This window comes from Typopeltis vanoorti, chromosome 14 (genome assembly GCF_054136105.1).
Source record: "Typopeltis vanoorti isolate ZY-2024b chromosome 14, IOZ_Tvanoo_1.0, whole genome shotgun sequence".
Classification (NCBI taxonomy): domain Eukaryota; kingdom Metazoa; phylum Arthropoda; class Arachnida; order Uropygi; family Thelyphonidae; genus Typopeltis; species Typopeltis vanoorti.
Genome location: NC_143562.1, coordinates 42,503,791 through 42,519,894, shown reverse-complemented (window position 1 = coordinate 42,519,894; position 16,104 = coordinate 42,503,791). Strand labels below are relative to the sequence as shown.

The following is a 16,104-nucleotide window of genomic DNA, read 5'->3' as shown; positions in this document are numbered from 1 at the left end:
TGCTGCAAGTTATTTCCGATGATATTGTAAGAAAAACATCATTAGCATATCATTTACAATTTTCGGTTTAATAGTCTACAAACTGTGACTCCTGATGATGAAGCAAAAGCAGTAGATCAGCCACCTCATTAAAACGTTTCGTAACCTCAGTTAAAGTGTCGGTTACGTTTACACGTCAGTGAATTCGGTTTTTAGTTTCAAGTCAGATTGATTGGTTGGTTGGTTTACGACATCGTAAATAACACCCTAAGCCAGATGGGTGTATTACGACTGACAAATGAACATATTCTCCAGTATTTTTCACTTTTTTTTATCGCGACCCACAGTAAAAAATACAGTACATTTTATTTTGCGATCCAATGCACACACGCGCGCACACACACACACTAAATGAACCAAAAGAGTTATATAAAATCATACGTGCTCTTACTATGCATATATATGTCGTTAACTTGAAAAATATCTTACTCCAGTGTGGCGGACTCAGAGGGGGGGGGGGCTGGTACCCCCAAAGAAAAAAAAGGGGGAAAAAACTCTAGAAAATTTTCCAAAAATCTTTTCCTAAATAAAATCAATTTTTTTTATGTTGTGTCCGGTCTTCTATTTCTATACTATTCATGAATTAGCGATCATTGCAGATTCTCAGTCATAGGTCGTATGCGATGCGTAGTAGGTATTCTCAAATCGTCTACTCAACTCGGCTTCCCCCCCCCCCCTCCAAGATTAAATCCTCAGTGCCCCACTGTCTCACTCAATACTGTCCTTTTCGTAAAATCGCAGTGATAAGTCGTAACCGATACTGGTCCAATAGCTAAATTGATTTTTTTAATATGTACTTTGAAGACAGAGGCCGTTACGTTGGGAGGGGGGCTGATTTTATTTGTGATTGCTACTTATATGTGCTATATATCAGTTCAATTATTACTATTATTATTATTATTATTATTATTATTATTATTATTATTATTATTATTATTATTATTATTATTATATAAACGCTGCATTGGATAAAAACAGAATAGTATTAGTCGTTTTCATTGACCTAACTAAAGCGTTTGACACACTAACACACAAAACCTTGTTAACAAAACTAACACATATTGGAATCGGAGGTCGCCTACTCCAGTGGATTAAAGCATACATGAAAAACAGGAAGCACATCACACGTATGGGATCAGCGTACAGCAAAGAGGTACCGTTAACCTGTCAAGGAGTTGTCCTGTCTCCCATTCTATTTAACATATACACACACGATATAAGCCATCTTCCACTAAAAAGTAAAATCTTCCAGTACACAGACGACACAGCCATAGTATCCATTCACAACAACGCAAATATCGCTTACACAAATATGCAACACGACATCAACCAAATCACTAACTGGCTAACCGAAAACGGCATATATATAAACCCTGGAAAAACAAAGCTAATGATATTCAAAAAACCCCAAACCCTACCCATAGAAACCAAATATCTCACAATGCGACATCCATCATCTATACACAAAGCGCCGATCGTAAAACCACAACCATCACACAGGTGAATACAACACGCTATCTCGGATTTCACTTCGATGCTGATCAAAGTTAGAATAGTCATATAAACTATATAGACGAATGTGACCGACCACATATCACCATCTGATTGGTCGTCGGGAAGACTGATCTGAATTCGCTGGACTTCAAATTGTGATCGGAACTTCAGAGAGTTAGTTTTCATTTTTATGGCGCAAAAACATCGAAGGTCATACTGCGCCAGGACACAGGCTACAGCAGTACATATGGTATACGGTTAGTAGGACAATCACAAACATCCATAGCCCGGAGTGGTTAGCTTATCCGCTCTCCAGCCGCTCAGCTGGAGAGCGGATAAGCTAACCACTCGGCCAACAGATGGGCCTTGAGAGAGTAGCCTGCAAGAAACGAACCCGAGCATCGCCAGCCTGAAGGTGGATTTGGAGCGAGCAGTGGCAGCATTTCCGTTAGATGACTTGTGTGTGCCGCAATCGATATGCGGCCTCATAACCTTCGGGAGTGTTTGAAGGCAAAAGAGGACATTTCGAACACTGAGTGCTGTTATATAACGTTATATATGTGGTTTGTATGTGCTGGAAGCTGTAAATGATTTACTGGTAGATTAAAGGTTTATGCGCTGTTCAAGTTGTAACAGTGTTCATGGCTAGAATAAGTATATGCATTCAACCGTTTCCGCACTCACCGCACGCTCTCGCAATGCATTCCAATATCCACCACTCTCCATGCAAACAACCTACTCCTCACTCCCTTGGTCACACCCTCTTTATACAGCTTCCAGCGATGACCTCTTGCTCTCCCCTGTCTCCCCCAATCTATGTAAAACCTCTTCCACATTAATCTCAATTAGATCTCCTCCTACTACCCATCGATGATGCTAATGAAATCTTAACAAAATCTATCTTGAATTGGGCACTATCAATAGGAGGTGTAAAAGGGCACCAAAGAGAGGTAAAACTAAGACAGGTAACCTTAGATCTGATGAAGAAAAGAAGAGATATGAAAAGAGATTTGAAGACACCAATAAAATAGAATATGCGAAAATTTGTAAAACTATACGTAAAAGGACGAAACATGAAATTAGATCATATAATACTAGGAAAATTAAAGAAACAATAGAAAACAATAGTAATATGAAGGTCCTAAGACGAACATGATCAGTTGGAACAAAGGAAATAGCTGCTGTAAGAGGAAAAAAATTGTGAACTTATAAAAAATAGAGATGCAATAATCAAAAGAATTCAGGAATTTTATACTGAACTTTATGAAGACAAAGACCGAGACATCCAAGAATCATCTATGGATAACTCGAGTGAGGAAGAACACGCTGCCCCTGAGATCTTACAAGGTGAAGTGGAAATGGCACTGCGGGAAATGAAGAGTGGAAAGGCCCCAGGAGAAGATGGAATTATGATAGAACTTCTTAAAACTGGGAGGAAGCCCTGTCATCAAACAGCCTAAATCATTAATAAATGCCTAAAACAGAGAAAAATTCCAAAAGTTGGAATAATTCACTTCTAATATTAATTTTTAAAAAGGACAATAAGGAAGAAATTAAAAACTACAGACCTATAAGCCCACTCCCCACCATATATAAAGTCTTCACAAAAATTATAAATAATAGAATAAATTCTAAACTAGAGGGAATGGAATCCTGTGAGCAAGCTGGATTTAGGAAGAATTACAATACTTTGGACCATATTCACACATTAAGACAGCTGATTGAAAAATCAATTGAATACAATAACCCCTTATGTCTGGCCTATATAGACTATGAAAAAGCATTTGATTCAGTTAAAACATCTGCAACACTCAAAGCACTTGAAACTCAGGGAAATGGAGAAACCATATGTTGAAACATTAAAACATATTTATAATAATGCAACTTCTGTAATTAAATTATATAAAAATAGTGAAAAGTTCCAATAGAAAAAGACATCCGGCAAGACGACGACACCATATCTCCCAAATTATTTACAGCTGCACTAGAGGAAGTCTTTAGAAGCCTTGATTAGGAAACAAAAGGAATAAACATAAATGGAGAAAGACTGCATCATCTGAAATTTGCAGATGATATTGTCCTAATAGCGGATAATCTTGAAGATCTGGAAGAAAGGCTAAATCATCTAAACGAAGCCTCCAGAGTAATTGGATTAAAAATAAATAGAGAAAAAACAAAAATGATGATGAATAAATACATAGACCATAGAACTGTCAAAGTTGAAAACCATGAAATAGAACAAGTTGCTTCATATGTATATTTGTGCCAATTGTTATCCTTTGAGGATTGCCAAAGGAAAGAAATTGAACGAATTCACCTTGGATGGGTGGCTTATGGGAAAAAGAGAGATATATTCAGAAGTGACATCCCTATGAGTCTAAAAAGGAAAGCTTTCGACCAGTGCATACTTCCTGTCCTATCATATGGAGGAGAAACATGGACTTTAACAGAAGCCCTAAACAAAAAGCTGAGAACAACACAACATCGCATGGAGAGAAGTATGCTAAAAATAACAATAAGAGATAGGAAGACCTGGATAAGATCTCAAACAGGTGTCATGATATTGTAAACTACATTAAACAGGCTAAGTGGAGATGGGATGGCCATATTGCCAGATGAAGTGACTGGAGATGGACTAGAAAATAACACAGTGGAGACCAATCGATGGAGCATGACGAAGAGGAAGACCGAGAAGAAGGTGGAGAGACGAAACTGGAACAAATTGCAGGAGTAAATCTGGAAAATCATGGGGGAGACCTTCCTCCAGCAGTGGGCAGAACCAAAAGGTTGAAGAAGAAGAAGATCTCCTCCCATCTACCAGTCACTGCAAATTGCATTTCCTCAATCTTTTTTTATCCTCAACATTACAGAGAAACCAGAAATCACCTTCTGGGCCCTTTTCAATATCATCCTTTTGAAAACTTGGCGACCAAATCTGTGCACCGTAATCCATATGCGGCCTGATCAAAGCCTTATAGAATTGAACCACAACATCCTTACTTCTACACGTCAGTGTTCTCCGCATCACTGACACAAAATACTGTGCTGTCCTCACAATTTTAGCAATGTCTCACCGAAATTTTAGGTCCTTATCCACAATCACACCTAGATTCTCTCATCTTCGTTATCTTTTCCAAGTTATTTCTATCACTTGTATACTCTACTTCCCATCTTTGCTTCTCGATTTTTAAAATCTTATACATTACAACATTAAACATCTAGTCCAACTTATATGCTATAGGAAAAAATAAGTTAAAAAAAGAAATCACATTTTATACCATTTTTTCTAAAGAGAGAGAGAGGGAGAGAGAATTTATTTTTCTCCGGTAGGAACAAAGAACGAAGAGTGGGATTGCCTACTGTGCACACTCTATATAAATGGCTGATGTTGTTTAACAAAGATCTTTAGAGCAATGCCCACTCTAAGAGGTGACAGGTCGTTAGGCAAATATTCACGGTATCCAGGAGGAATCTTCCCAACTTCAGGAATCAATTCCGTCTGCGATATTAAGAAAAACAAGTTTTTAGTGTAGAATGAAATAGATTGGTTAGGAAGATACGATCTTTTCACGATTCGGCGGATAGTAACATTGTCCGATGTATATGTATCGTGGTCTAGTTACGTAGTCTAGTTCTCATCAGTTTTCTCCGAGCTTGTCCCATTATACTAGTAACTGTTTTCTTTTACTCACTGTATGGAAACAAACACAAAAATAAGACCCCTTTTTCAGTCGTCTTCTTGAACAGCAGAAAATATAAATTAGGAGAATAAGACGCTGTTGTCAGTTTTTTTTTTCTTTTTTCTTTTGTAAGAGTGGGAACAGGGAATATAAATATTAATAAAGAGTAAGCACATATCCACATGTCCTTATTTTATTATGGATATAGAGACGGGAACGGTGACCAGGATGATGAGGCGTTTCATGTTACCACATATTAGAGTTATTTGTTTATTTATTTTTCGGCAAAGAGCGTGAAGGTGGCCATTGGAAATTTTGTTAAACGAAGACGAGGATGTATGCCGAGGTTAAGAGAAACCAAAGTAATCATTTGCAAAACCAAATGTTTACTCATTACGAAAATCTCCGATTTCGTAACGCCCACCTATTTTGCAGTACCCTAGGATTCACGCTAATATTGATAATAGAGTGAAATCAAGCTTTAACGAAAAACAGATAAAATGATATAAATAATTTTCTTATATTTAATTAATTTAAATAACTAAATCTTGGTCGGAAGAGGTGAAAATAAAAACGATTATGCAAGACTCTTCTGGCAGAAGACCACAACGCATTATCAAATTAGTCCACAAAATTGAAATAATTCAGTTAATTCTTGCTTCTTCAAAGAAAGCAATTAATACTACGCAATTAGCAAGGGAGAAATATGCTTATGGATAAGCTAAAGATCTGATTAAGTACTGAGGAATATCGATTTACACAACAAACAAGTAAACTAAGTCAATTTTACGTCACTAGTAAAGTCATGTAAATTTCTTATATTATTCCTTTTAAATTGTAAACAAATATTTTCCATAATGTGGAAAATATTTGTTTTCCCAATATGGTTAAAATTAAAAGGCACAACATAACAGAATTAATATTATTAACATCATTTTTATATGACTAACAATATATAAATATTAATAGAAAATAATGGATATTTATTATCTTCTTTTTAGTAATATTTTTATTTCTAATTATAGCGTATAATTAATTCATAATTCATTAATGAGTATTTCCAGAGTCTTACCAAGCAGGATTCCAAAGGACAAACTTCACAACCTACTAAAGGCCAGCTACTGCGAATGCAGAATACAATGCACTTAACTGTTATATCCACAAAACGCCCACCTATCTCTTATTATCTATTGCACCAGTTTATCGTTTGGGGATAAAGTTCGATCTTTTGCCAACCTATCATCGTTTGGTTTTTAGTTAATATTAAAATATTATCAGTAATATTTCCTTTACTTCCAATTTCAGGAAAAATAAAGATTATGAATTATATTTTGAGAAGTATATTTATTAATTTGCCATTATTTTTTAATATGTAATAGGTTATGAAACATAATATGATCTTATAACAGAAAATTTCCCAAAGACTTTTCGAGTTCAAGTTCTGGATCATAAAATTACGATGAAGTAACGCATAATCTCTTCTATGTGACTCTACTGATTCAATTACTAGGTTAGCGAGCTAAATTTAGTCTTTATTTATTTATTTATTTATTTATACCAGCTAGATTAGAAGTGCATTATGCTCTATCAAGGGCAAAATCATGTTGAGTAGAATATGAGACAATTTAAGTGTTGGTATTTCAGTTTCCTATATTAGGAAGCTTAATTGTGAACAAAAGCGAATTGAAAAATAAGGAAAGGAGCAAGAACTAGAGACAATCCCTAGAAATTGAGCAAGGGAGTGGTGAATAAGAGGGTGACAAGTATTTTTTTAATGTGGATAGTGATGGGTGAGTGAATCAGTGGGGGGAAGGAAGGTTTCCCCCACTTCCCCTCCACTGAGGGGGAGGGAAGCCAAGGGCCCTCCCCCCAAAGAAAAAGGAAAAAAAACACTAGAAAATTTTCCAAAAATTTTTTCCTCATAAAATTCTTTTTTTTTTTACTTATGTTGTGTCGTGTCTTCTATTTCTATACTGCTTATGAATTAGCGATCATTGCAGATGCTCAGTCATAGATCGTATGCGATGCGCAGTGTGTATTCTCAAATTGTCTACTCAACTTGTCCCTCCCGCCCCCAAGATTAAATCTTGAGTGTGCTACTGAGTGGAATGCATTGCCTGAGTATGTCGTGAATGCTAAGAGGTAGTTTTAAGTTTCGGTGCGATAGATATGTTGCAGGCAGGGAAGATTTTCCGTAAGTCTGTGGACTCTTGTAATATATATTTATTTATTTATTTCACATTGTAAAGTAGTATGATGTATACTTCTTATATAACGTATATAATTATTAATGGTATAAACCTCTTTCTCCTTGAAGTCTTTGACTCCAGGAGAGTTAATGTAATAATAATATTTTATTTTATTGTTCCTAATTCCTGATACTGTTGCTGTGAGAAGGATTAATGCTTATGTTAATGGTTAGGTAATGTTCTGGAATAAAAAGAATAAATTCCAAGGAAAGAAATCTTAAATTTTGATATCACGAATTATACATAAATTTCCATAATAACGCTCTTTTTTCCGATTTTGAAACCTCATTATCCTTTGTCAAAAATAAAAAAATAATATCAATAAAAGAATTCTGTTATTTTAATGTCTGATTTTTCTAATATAAAATTAATATTATTTAATAACAAAACTACTTAGTAATTACCATCGTTGATAAAAGAAATATTATATAATAATGATAATACTTTTTTTTATACATTGCATACTTTTGTTACAGTTATTACATACATTACATACATTTGATTATATATGATACATTACTTACATTTGTTTACATATGACACATTACTTACATTTGTTTACATGTGATACGTACATTACATGCACTTGGTTACATATGATATATCTTGGATGAGAACTAATTTCTCTGCTTTCATCCTCGAAGTTTATATGTAAGCTTATCTGAGGATGACATCAGTTGGTTATTATTTATTGGTTTTTTGGCTGTGTTGGGAAGCTACAAAATCTATGATTGAGAAATTCGCGCGCGCGCACGCAGGCACGCACGCACACACACACACACAAAATAATAATAATGATAATAATAATAATAAATGTATAATAATAATAATTTATAATTACTAAACTTAGTAACAATTTATTGATCTCTCTCCATTAAATGTCCAAAACATGTGTCGTTTCTGAAGTACAGTAAACCCTCGATTTAACGACTAATAAGGGCTAAGGAGTGTCCGTTACATCGAAAGTCCGTTAAATCGCGAAATTTTTAATTAAAAATGTCTGTAACATTATACTGCAATTTTATCAACAGTATAATAACAAAATAACAACACTGTAATAATAACACAGTATAATAACAACACTGTAATAACAAAAAAAAATTGTTTTACACTTCTAGATAAGTTAATGTGAAGTTAATGTTCAATGTTGAGGAGCTTGGTTTAGGTAATCCTGCTTGGGGAAAAAAAAGCTATCATTTTTTTTTTTTTTGTTTTTTGAACTTTTGAATTTTGCTGTTTTTTTTATAGTTAACTCCCTAAAATTACGAAAATGTGTGTAATAAAACTGCCGCAGAAAGTCACGCCACGCGACAAAAAAAAACCAATTACAGTGCGATTGGTGTGATCACGTCCTAATCATTCGGCTAAATTACTACAGTGTTTTTCCAACATATGATGGCCTATTCGCCAAAATTTGTTTAAAAAAAAACAGGAAATTAATAACAAAAATTAACCTGTTAATTTAATTAAAAGCAAATCTTGGTTAAAAGCAGTGGTGAGCTATAAGGGGCTCGCGCGAGCCCTTTTGTTAAATTTTTCTCAAATTTGCGAGTCCATGGTTCTTCTTGTTTACTTTTTTATATTTTCAAAAAAAAAAAAAATTTTTAAACATATTAAGCAACAAACTCATAAAGTAACCTAACAAAAATTAGTCTTATAAGTTTCCAGCATAAATATACAACACCATCCATTCAATTTTCATATGAAATTGTGTATCACATCAAACACTCTGTGTACAAATTTTCAAGCTGTTCCCTCCTATTCTCCTCGCATTCCTCTTATTTTTATTTAGCATTCTAGCAGATATAACGCCGGAAAAATAAATATCTTAAGTGTGTCCTTGACCTCATTGGTCGCCACTGGTTGTAAACAATATGACATCATTTAAAACCAGCTCAATCATTCTGAGGTAGGAGACACACTTAAGATACTCCAACTTTTCAATTTATTCCGAATAAAACCTGTCATATGAGTTAAAAATTATTATTATTAATTGGCATATATGCATACTGCACATAAATATCGAATATATACGTTGCATATTTATGTCTTCTGCCATACGAAACGTGAGCTATAATTCCCTCCCCCGCACGCACGCGCGCATTTCACACACACACACACACACACACACACACACACACACACACACACACACACACACACACACACACACACACACACACACAAAATCGTATCGGAATTGCACCAAGATCCTAACATCAGTCTTTAAAACTGTCAAAGGTATGGATCTGAAAGACTGCACTTGAAAATTCTTCACGAATATTATTATTTTATTCATTTTAATTCATGTACACACTTGTCTTTTATATTTTGGATTTATAGTTTTTCAAACGGTTTTTACTTTTCAATTATATGACTTATCAAGCTTCTGATGTTACGTATATGACACAAATTAATTTTATTGTAGAGAATATAATTTACGATATTCATATTTTGGAATTTTGGGAGGTTGATCTCCCATGCCGTTTTATTTCGTACTTTTTTAATTTTTAATTTTGATAAGCTGCTGTTATTTGACGAATTTATTTTGCAGACATATTCTTACGCCTTAATCACGCTTATATAAATTGCAGCCAAAAAGTAGATAAAACTAAATAAATAACAAATATAAGAAGTATATATTCTTTAATATGGAAAAACAAGAAAAAACGTGCTACTTAAAAAAAAAAAAATTGATCGTCAAGTATTTACGTAATTTATAGAGCATTTATTGAAGGTAAGAAGTGAAAGAGAGCTTATATTTTGTGAGAAATAGTATTAAAAAGTTTTGTGAGCACGGATTGGAAATATAACCAAATAACGAAAATTTTTGATGTACAAAAGAGAGTCGATGAAAGAAAGGACCCTCATTCTTCCAGTATAAATTGCTGCGGAAAACGATCTGTCCATCATCCAACTCAGTTTGCAGCTACAGAAAAAATTGACATTTCAATTACAAAAGAGAAAAACACCGGACCATAAGATAAAAGTTGACTCCTCTGCTTACGAATACCAGTTTAAAGGATAAATACTACTCGGGTCGGAGAGTATGAAAAGGTGACACAAAACGGAAGTTAGCGATGTAGAACAAATGCCATCAGAATCACGGCTTTGGGATATTCAGTTTGATCAAGATTCCTCTGTCCTATCTCCTGGAGAAAAAAAAAAAAAAAACGAAGGGAATACTAAATGCTGGAAGATGAGATGTGCAAACGTGTACCTGGATCATCAATAAGATTTAAAGGAAAAATAAACATTTAGTAAATGAACTGTATCTGTAGACATATTTCTGATACCACAGTGTCTGAAAAACTATGGATAAAAAAGAGATGGTAGAAGAATTAGACAACATTCGCGCATCGTAAATATCTATAGCAAGGAACTAGAAAGGCACAGTGTGCACGAATCATTGTCTACTTCTGAACTTTTCAAAATCATTTTAGACGAGCTGATAATTTATCTGCAACTACTGGAAGCTTTAATATAAGCTTGATCGTGATTGGTTTGAATTGCACCATAAGGTTAACGCATGTCTGTTCATTGCGTTTTTTTGAAAATGGAAAAAAAATCTTGCCACTTGCATATGAGATTGACTAATTTGCCTTCAGTTGAAATGCTCCTGTAAAGGTTCTTCGATACGGAATTCAAACCACTTTTCAACTGTAGGAAAGCCCTGGATCAGAAAACTGCGCGGTGAAAAACTATGAATAAGATTATTGCTTAGTGAGAGAAGATCGCTAATGGATAAGAGAAAGTTGGTAGGCGATAGACTAGAATAGAATCCTGGGATACTTCTGCATTGGTGGAAAAATCTAAAAAGAGGAAGTCGTCCACCATTTCGCACAGTGAACAAGAGAGAAAAGCTGCCTGTCCAGTTATAGAGTGTGGAAGAATGACCATAGCATGGCAGTGTACTAAGCACAAAGCGATTAATATTCATTGATTAAACTTGCAATTGATAAAGAAGTTGAGACTTTTCAGGCCCTTCTTCGTTAATTTAGAGGATTGAAGGAAAGGCAATAGGCCAAAGTTTAGTAATAGAGTTTTGCCTCCTTTTTTTTTTTTTTTTTTTTGGAATGGAGTGAATATACGCTTGCTTCAATGCTACTGGATGAAAAGTGTTAGGAGATTACTTAAATTAAGGGGATATTAAATCCCGCATAGTTTTAAAACCGAATAAGAAACTCAAAGATCGGAATCAGGGAGTTTCTTGCCGATTATATAAACTATAAAGTATCGGCGACACTAGCGTTAGCCAATGCAAGTGATCCTAGTACGTAGTACAATAACGGGCAACTCGTTGCAAAGGTGGAGGAAGTTCAGATCGCTATTCTTAGGTATTTTCCATAATGTAAAAACACATTTCCTAGGAAATGTATGCTGTTATTACATTATGGAGGGAGGTCACTACCCAGACGGTTTCAGCCTTTTTTGAGGCTTCATCAATGAGTAGCTAGACCTAATACCAAAGTGTATAGCGAAAAGAACTTATGTACTTTGCGAACGAGTTTTCCAAACAGTTTTCTTTTCGCTATACACTTTGGTGTTAGGTCTAGCTACTCACTGATGAAGCCTCAAAAAAGGCTGAAACCGGTCTGGGTAGTGACCTCCCTCCATAATGTAAAAACAGCATACATTTCCTAGGAAATGTGTTTTTACATTATGGAAAATACCTAAGAATAGCGATCTGAACTTCCTCCACCTTTGCAACGAGTTGCCCGTTATTGTACTACGTACTAGGATCACTTGCATTGGCTAACGCTAGTGTCGCCGATACTTTATAGTTTACTATAATCGGCAAGAAACTCTCTGATTCCGATCTTTGAGTTTCTTATTCGGTTTTAAAACTATGCGGGATTTAATATCCCCTTAATTTAAGTAATGTTTTCATTGCCGAAATGAAGCTTATTAGCTCTTTATACTTAAGTGTTAGGAGATATTTGAAGACTACAGCTTTCATGATCACCATTTTTAAGTAACACTTTTTAGGAATACCAGCAGAACAGGGGATTTTTTTTCTAATGAGACTTTCACTATATATTCAGTGCGCGTGCGTGCGTGCGTGCGTGTGTGTGTGTGTGTGTGTGTGTGTGTGTGTGTGTGTGTGTGTGTGTGTGTGTGTGTGTGTGTGTGTGTGTGTGTGTGTGTGTGTGTGTGTGAAGGGGTTGGAAATTGGGTTGGTTTGGTTAGGTTGGGATGGAAATTGGGTTGGTTTGGTTAGGTTGGGATGGAAATTGGGTTCAAACATTATGAAAAGTTTGGAGACTGTAGAACAATAGCAAGAGAAAAAAAATTAAAATTTACTATAGCGTAAGTTTCTCTGTTTTGCGTTATGGAGCTGAGACGTAGAGATTGTGTGATCGTGATAATCAGAGACGATGCACTTTGATCAACTGTATTTAAGAAGTATCTAGGGAGCGAGATGATTTGATTTCGTGAATAGCAATGAAATACGATGAGATATGTTGGCTGTTTCGTCAGCCATCTCTTAACCGTCTCCTGTGTAAGGAAAGGTTGAAGTGGTTGGACCATGTTGTCAGAAGTCAGACATTCGCTTGGTCAATTATGTAAAGTAATCTAGAAGGTGTGGTCTGGGAAAACAGGTAGTCCCCGAATACAACTGCTGATAGTATCAAACAAGATCTTAATAGAACTAGCTTTCAGTGGCATGAAGCAGCAATGGAAGTACAGGATAGATATATCTGGCACAGAAAGATGTTCAATCTGGTCATACAGACCTCCATAATTGTTGATCGCTTGAGATATTTGTAATCGCAAGTACTTCAGTGACGAGAAGGATCAAAACCTACCTGGTTAGAAGAGTCAAAATCTTCTACAAATCATTTGCTTTAATAGAAAACAAGACATTTTCTAAGGACTATACTTATATTTTTGTATGACGTAGATAACATTTCCCACATCTCTAGTAGATTTTCAATGTGATTAAGATAATATGATTGTAGTATTGTGCATAGAATAAAAATCCTACATAATTGGATTACTGAAGCACATGCATCGAGACCAGTGCCTCATTTAATCTGATTTGTGTGATTTACTGAACTTTTAATTTCGTAACCGTTTGTCTCTATACAAATAATTTTTGAATTCCAAACCTTTCTTTTCGTTATTTCTTTCTGTTCTCCACAATTTGACAATTTTCAATGGGTAATTATTCGATAATTTCTGTCGACTACTTAGAGTTTCCCGGAATAATAATAATAATAATAATAATAATAATAATAATAATAATAATAATAATAATAATAATAATAATAATAATAATAATAATAATTTCTTTGAGATGTGAAGGAAAGAATATAAGTGCCTGTGTAGTCTTGTGGAAATGGCATTTGCCCGGAAAAAAAAAAAAAAAAAAAAACTTTATAGGCTCGATTCTAGTTGTCGACTATAGGAACTTTTTCAAAGACTTCCTTCGTTTGAGTTTTGAGATACGGGGTTTTTAACTTTGAATCTAAAAAAAAAAAAAACTGTAGCACTCACATTATTAAAGTCAATGATACGAAAGTCAGGGTTAAGGTCTACCAGATGGCAGCAGTTGTTCGCACGCAAGTTTCCAAAAGCCTTGGTTTGTTTGTAGCTCGAACTATCAGCGAAGACTGAAAGATGGAGACTGACTGCCCTACTGTTTCAAAAAGTTAGGAATAAAGGAACTCCACTTATTCTCTTTAAGGAATAAAAACGGTTGTAGGAGTTGTTGTTGTTGTTTTTTTTATAGGGACGTATATAGTGAAAAACTCTGAAAAGAAGTTACTGTATCAAGAACAACTTGATGTATCATATTGCAGAATCGCAAGTTACAGATTATAGAAATCACCGTTTATAGATTATTGTCATTATCTGGTTTCATTATTGATATCACATTCACGTGAAACACTATCGCACGAATATGTGATATATGAAATGCAACTGATAAAAAAATAATAAAAAATATTAAAAAAACCCATAACGACCATTTGTTGGATACACAGAAGAACCAAAATAATAGTATAAACATAATGTGGCAGTATATACGAAGATTATCACACAAATATCGAAACATAAATTGGCCTTCGAAATTTTCAGAGAAATTTTATTTCTTTGTAACATCAGTACTTACATATATCCTCGCTGTTACATATGCAGTCATTAGACAAAGTTATATTCTGTTTATATTTATTAGTTATAACTTATTTATTATATTTATTATATATAACCATAAGGTTATATATAATATAACCTTATGGTTATATATAATAAGGTTATAAATTATTTATTATTAAATTTTATTATTAAGGTTATATATATAATAAGATTATAAATTATTTATTATTTATTATATATAACCATAAGGTCTGAAAGAGATTTGACTGAATATTGGTTAGTGACTTTTAAGATATTTATACATTATAATACGTTAAGATAGTTGCTGTTCCTGCTATGAAAAACAAACAAAAAAACAAAAAAGTCTCAATTTTGCTAAGAAAACATTTCAATTTCTTTTGTGAGTAGCATTATTCTATGTATATCTTTCTTTCCTTTGACATTTTTGTTTCTTCAGCAGAGGCGAATGCTGGTCTTGAAATTCACGCTTGCTCTTGTTATCATTCAGGGAGTGAGAGGTGCGATTGAAGTCTGATTGGCGGAATAATGAATTACTGACCATTTAAAACTGTATACTTCGAAATTTATGTACATTTAATCATACAAATACAACATTTATTTTACAAATGATATTCTGTCTTTTTCAATTTAGCTACTTGAATACAAATTCTACCCTACGGTTCTTCTTTATGAACTGGTCAATAACATCGTCATAAAAAGTTCGTTGTAACTTAATTTTCCCAAGCAACACGCACACTTCTAAAGGCTGGCTGAAGCTCATTGGCTAGAGCTACGTTGACTGCGTGTGGCATATGTTTAAGACGACGTGAAGAGAGCGAAAATGACTATGCGCGCTCATGAAATCACAATGCTGCTGCGAGGACCTGGAAGCTCCTACAACCGAGCAAGCCAAGGTAACTTGGACTAGACGAGCAAGCATCGGCCTTCGATACACACCGCAAAGCTCAATTATTGCCGAGCAAGCTTAAGACGTCTTCTGTCTACAAAACTAAAAGTCTAAATGGAATGCCTTTAAATGCATGCATTTATTAACAAATAAATATTACTTCTTTCTCAAGTAATGAGCTTGCGCAGCAAGCATGGAGAATTCGCCCCTGTTCTTCAGAAAGAAGAGTTGTGTTAATGATCTTGGACAATTCGTTTTTCTGCCAAAGCATACGAGACTTCGCATATATCGCGAAAGCAATCAAAGCCTAAGCACCGATAGAGTTGCAACCATTTAATTATCACTGTTTGGTTGATTATCTTGTGATATGCTCATATTCTACCGCCCATGTTTATCATTCTCAATACAGCAGTGCGAGTGTTTTTCCCTTTCCGAAATCGGATTTTTTTTTAATTTTATTATTATTTTTTATTTTATTTTATTTTTTATTTTTATTCTCGAAAGAAACAAATCGGCTGGCGAAAACAGGCATGATAAATGCCTCCATAATCGTAGACCGTAATTTCAGATAGCTGAAACTCGAATCCTTTACCCGAATAATTTGCGTGTTGTTTCCATTAAAATACGAGGCATG

At 34.5% G+C, this 16,104-nt stretch overlaps 2 protein-coding genes across 2 annotated transcripts in view; one reads left to right on the top strand and one right to left on the bottom strand.

The window, feature by feature from the left end:
* Positions 1 to 6,380, bottom strand: part of LOC150099408 (lipopolysaccharide-induced tumor necrosis factor-alpha factor homolog) — a 75,723-nt gene extending 69,343 nt beyond the window's left edge. Inside the window, exon 1 of the mRNA XM_090404052.1 lies at positions 6,286 to 6,380. The gene's annotated coding sequence lies outside the window, so the exon portion shown is untranslated. The remainder of the gene's footprint in view (positions 1 to 6,285) is intronic.
* LOC150099405 (NAD(P)H oxidoreductase RTN4IP1, mitochondrial-like) overlaps positions 1 to 16,104 on the top strand; it is a 289,878-nt gene that overhangs the window by 15,477 nt on the left and 258,297 nt on the right. The window lies entirely within an intron of this gene.